This window comes from Sorex fumeus, unplaced genomic scaffold (genome assembly GCF_029834395.1).
Source record: "Sorex fumeus unplaced genomic scaffold, SorFum_2.1 ptg000069l, whole genome shotgun sequence".
NCBI classification, from domain to species: domain Eukaryota; kingdom Metazoa; phylum Chordata; class Mammalia; order Eulipotyphla; family Soricidae; genus Sorex; species Sorex fumeus.
The window spans coordinates 1,630,141-1,635,325 of NW_026606126.1; the positions used below are offsets into that span (position 1 = coordinate 1,630,141).

Here is a 5,185-nt window from a genome sequence, read left to right on the forward strand (position 1 = left end):
GCACACTGAGTTGTGCTAAGGATTTTCCCCTGGCAGAGCTCAGGGGACTGAGGCAGACAGGTAGAGAGGGAAGGGCCCCAAGGCAATGAGCCTCCTGGGAAGTAATAGCCAATTAGCCCTAGCCCGAAGACCATCAGGACTCACCTTATGGCCACAGGAGCTAAGGCCTGATAAGACCTTCACCTGGAGCCAGCACAGACAGGAGAAGGCTGGACCCTCTTCTGAGAGAAGCTCCAGCAGGAACAAAGGTCAACAAAGTAATGTAGGGCTGGAGCAATAGCGCAGCAGGGAGGGTGTTTGCCTTGCACTCAGCTGACCGGATTTAATCCCCAGCATCCCATATGGTCCCCTGAGCACCACCAGGAGTAATTCCTGAGTACAGAGCCAGGAGTAACCTCTGAGCATCGCTGGGTGTGACCCAAAAAGAAAAAAAAAAAGGAATGTAGGCAGGTTGATTAGGGAAGGGCCCTCCAAAACTGGAATTCCTAGTGGTGGTCAAACCACTTAGCCTTATGGCCATCAGAACCCATCTTGTGGATACTGTGGCTACAGCAACTAACACTGGATAAGACCCTTACCCAGAGCTAGCCCAGAGCAGAGAAGGCTGGACTCAACCCTCAAGACAAGGTACAATGGGAACAAAGGTCAAGAAAAGGAGTTTCAAAGAAAGTCATCCCAAATTTGCCCCCCCTTGGCAACCACCCTAGTGACCAATTCTTACCTGGATTTCTCTTACCTAGCTAGAAACCCCATGTGGGGCATCTTGGGAAAAAACCTTATGAAAGCCACCTTGACCAAAGGAAGGGCGGGTATATGCTGCCTGAGCCCTTGTGTGCTTGGACCCATGCAGCCGAGCACATGTGGTATCCATGTCTCCCCTCTTGAGATGTGTCCTGGGCTCTCTCTGTCCTTGGAGAAGCCCACCTCCTCTCTTAAACACATTACTCTCACCTTTTCTTTCCCTCCTTTCCCTTCCTCAAAACCTCCAAATAAAATTTGTTTTTGCTTCATTGCTCATCTACTCCTGAAATTCTTTTCTGTGAGGTAAGACTGATAGATTTGGGAACCCTGTTCTCTGCAGACAGAGGGACAGAGACAAATCAAATTAAGGAAGTAGGAGAAGTTTATTGGGGTGCACTCCTGGGCGGGCTGGGGTAGGGCCATGTCCTAGGAGAGACTAAGGGGGTTTTTAAGTCGTCTTGGGCAGGAAAAGGGGAGAAGGGAACCAAGACCAGTGGGACCAGTGTGTGTGTGGCCTGGCCTGTTACCTGTAGGGGTGGGATGAGAGGGAGCATGGAATGTGGCCTGGGGGCTTCCTGTCGCCAGATGGGCTGTTGGGTAACATTGCCAAATCCCTCTACAAGAAGCTTAGATTTATCTGGTTACACCCATCAATCTGGTTACACCCATCACAGTGCTCCTGAAGCACTTCCACTTCCATTGTGTTTATCTGTAAACAGTCTTCCCTATGCTCTCCTTCCCACCCAGTTAATCAGCTTTCCCCTTAATCAGACTTTGTTAATTTGTAAGATCAGTTTCCCAGAAATCTATGATTTTATATGTATAAGTGAAATAATGCCTTTCTCTTCTCCTTATGCCTTATGAATAGTTTACCTTAAGTAATATCCTTTTTGTATAGATACAGAAAGACCGTTAACATTATGCTTTGTAACTTAGGATTTGATTGGCCTTGAATATTATTCACTCCCGGGCATCTGCTTTCTCGACTAAAGCCTCAGTTTCCCTTAGTTCCTAACACCCCCAAAGCAGGGTCCCGACGAGGGACTGAATGGACCCAGGGCAAGCAGTGAGCTACTCTGGCAGCGAAATGGGCCAGGCCAAAGTGCCACGATTCTTAACTATAAGTTAAGAGTTTGATCATAGACAAATGCTGTCATGATCCAAAGGTAACGACAAGACTAGGATCCTGCTAGGGGTGGGAAAGACTATCTGGCCTGAGCACCTTAGTCTGAGATCGAGATGGCCCTAGGAGAGCAATTCTATAAGTTTAAGATATTTCTTACTGTATCCATACAAAATGATTTATATTATATTCTTGTATGCTTGTCAGACAAGGAGAGGAGAGGCACGCCCATGGGATTATGCTCTAGGGTGGGTCCTCCTGCTGAGGAAGGATCTGTCCTAGGAGCGGCCTTCCCTGAGGCTAAGATTTCTACCCCTATTGATTGTGACCGCACCTATATGTAATTGTTTCCCCAATTCCTCATGGAGAGAGGATTTAACTGTACTGTAGGAGCGGGCTGGGGGGAGAAGGAAGAAGCAGAGGTTCAGAGAGGATCAGAAGGAAGAGGAGGATGAAGGATGGAGAAGGAGTATGAAGTAGCTGGGGGAGGAAGAATGGGGGGCAGAGACAGGAGAGATGAGGAGAGACAGAGAGATACAGGAGCAGAGACAGATGAGGAGAGAATCAGAATAAACTACGACTAATACCTACCAGCCTGGCCCTCGTTCCTTCCTCTGCCTGACCATCGCCATCGACCTCTCCGGGGTGGGAGAAGGGTGAGACTACCGAACGCGGGTGGCGGGAGAGATAGAGCCACCGCCGCTGTGGGTGCCGTGCCCCCTATTTTGTGTGAGTTTACACAATGGGCCATCAGCCCTGAGAAAGATGGGCCATCTTTCTCTTGCTGGGGACAAGGTGATCCCTGAATCCAGGAATGGTGCTGTTGCATCAGCTGGGCACAATTTGGTCCAGGTTACCATTTTGTCCTAGCAAACCTCACAAGGACAAAGACCTGTAAGGGCTGGGTAAGGCCTGGGACTGGCTTTCCTTTCCTGCAAAGTACAATACCAGCCTGAGTTTACAGCATCCTGAGAAACTGGGTGGTGGGGATTAGCTCCCATGTGGAAAAGACCAAGGAGACATCAGGTGTGACTTGACAGACACCTAGTGGGGCTTTGGCTCATGCTGTGCAGGACCTGTCTGCAGACTTGATCAGTCCTAGGTGGCAGAGGAGGATGGGGAGGACGTGTCTGTCTCTCTCTCCTCCTCACCTCACATAACCACCTGTGGGGGCCCTGACTTCAGAAGGAATTTCAAGGACCATCAGCTAATTGCAACTCTCCCCCTAGAGCAACGGACTCCAGTAGAAAGCTCCACATCGGGCAGCTTGGTAGAAATCCTGTAAAAGCCAACTGGGCAGAGGAAGCAAAGCATGCACATGTGCCATCTGAGTTGTGCGCCTCTTGTGCATGGGTGTCGTGGCAGGCATGGTGTTGTCACGGCTCCCTCTTGAGGTGTGGACCTGATGCTTTCGTATCTATGCTGAGGTGTGGGCAGCGGTGCTCTCTGCCTTTGGAGAGGCCTAAATTCTTTCTTCCTCTCCCTCTTTCTCCTTCCTCGAAAACCTCCATATAAAATCTGTTTTTACCTTATTGCTTGTCTCCTCCTGAAATTCTTTTCTGTGAGAAAGACAAAGGACCCACAGGCCTGGGTGAGACCTAGGACTGACTTTCCTTTTGGCAAAGAAAAATTACTTGCTTAGCCTGAGTCCACAGCTCCCCAAGAGATGGGTTGGTGGAATACACTCCCATGCCATGCGGAACAAGTGGACATCAGGGCTGGTGGGACTTGAGGTCCGTGCTGTGGGGCTGATTGCAGACTTTATCAGTCCTAGATTTCCCAGCCAGTCCGGGGTGGCAGAGGTGGATTACAAGAAACTGGCTATCTCTCTTCTCTTCGTTTCACTTAAGTTACCACCCCTCTCGCAGCCCCTTCTTCCCCCTCTTCCCCCCCCACCCCAACCTCACAGGACTGTATGGAGTATCAGGGATCCAGCCCGGGTTGGGATAAAGGTTTGGGCCCTACTCACTGGACTATTGCTCTGGCCCCTGATTTTTTTTTTTGAATTCTCATTTCTTTACCTTTTTTTTTAAAAAAAATTTCTATTTTTTTTTAATTTGCTTTTTGGGTCACACCCAGCGATGCACAGGGGTTACTCCTGACTCTGCACTCAGGAATTATCCCTGGCAGTGCTCAGGGGACCATATGGGATGCTGGGAATCAAACCTGGGTTGGCCGCGTGCAAGGCAAACGCCCTACCCGCTGTGCTACTGCTCCAGCCCCATCATTTCTTTACCTTTAAAGACTGCTTTTTATCTCGGGCTACAGCTCTGTGAATATTTTTCATTTATTTTCATCTCTTTATTTGATAATTTACATACATTACTTTTAGCACTGTAGCACTGTCCTCCCGTTGTTCATCCATTTGCTCAAGTGGGCACCAAAAACAGTAACAAGTCTCCACTGTGAGACTTGTTACTGATTTTGGCATATGGAATACAACATAGATAGCTTGCGAGGCTCTGCCATGAGGGCAGGATACTCTTAGTAGCTTGCCGGGCTCTCCGAAAGGGGCATTACTTTTAATGGAGAAAAATATTTTAAAAGCTAAAAAGATTTTAAAATGGGCTGGAAAAATACTACAGAGGTTAAGGTGCTTTCCTTGCACACAGCCATCCCAGATATCCCTTGCACGGCATGTAATCCCTGAGCACTGTCAGGAGTGATTAAAATCTAAATCTGGGGCTAAAGTAGGAGGTGGGCAGGGTGTTTTTGCCTTGTAAGAGGCGTTATTCCTCTCTCGGAGCTCAGGGCAGGGATACCTCTCCGTGGTACTTTGGGAACAGGGGGCTGCTGGAATTCTAATCTGTGCCACCCTATTGCAGAGCTTGTACTCAGTCCGTTGAGCTACCTCTAATTTTGATTGTTGCTAAGAGGCAAAGTTTTTGCTGGTGCTTGGTTTCTATTGCATGTGTAAATCTCTGAGAATCTGCATGGGTTTGGATTATGGCAGGTCCCTGGGGCCTCTCTTAGTGCCCCATGCCAAAGCAGGCGGGGGCCCAAACCATTGCTTGGTCCTTGCCAGTGGGCTAAAGGTACCGAAGCGGGTCATACAGCGGAGGAAAAATCTCTGAAAAATAGACTATAGTTATTGCCAGGTTAATTAACAGTCATTGTCTTAGGATGAGAAATATAATAGATATATGTCTGATCTATTCTGAAATAAAACATCAGCTGTCAGGGCTGAAAATATGGTTCAGCGATTAAGCACATACTCTCGTGTATGAGACCTGGGTTCCATCCGTGATACAACAAGAAGAAGCAAAATTTTTTTTTTCTTTTTATTGAATCACTGTGGGAAAAGTTACAAAGCTTTGAGGT

General features: G+C 48.2%; 1 non-coding gene across 1 annotated transcript; it reads left to right on the plus strand.

The window, feature by feature from the left end:
- Window positions 1–4,795: 4,795 nt before the first annotated feature.
- Window positions 4,796–4,922, plus strand: LOC130036919 (small nucleolar RNA SNORA42/SNORA80 family). The gene has a single exon (XR_008794472.1). It is a non-coding gene; the product is annotated as a small nucleolar RNA SNORA42/SNORA80 family (small nucleolar RNA).
- Window positions 4,923–5,185: the final 263 nt, after the last annotated feature.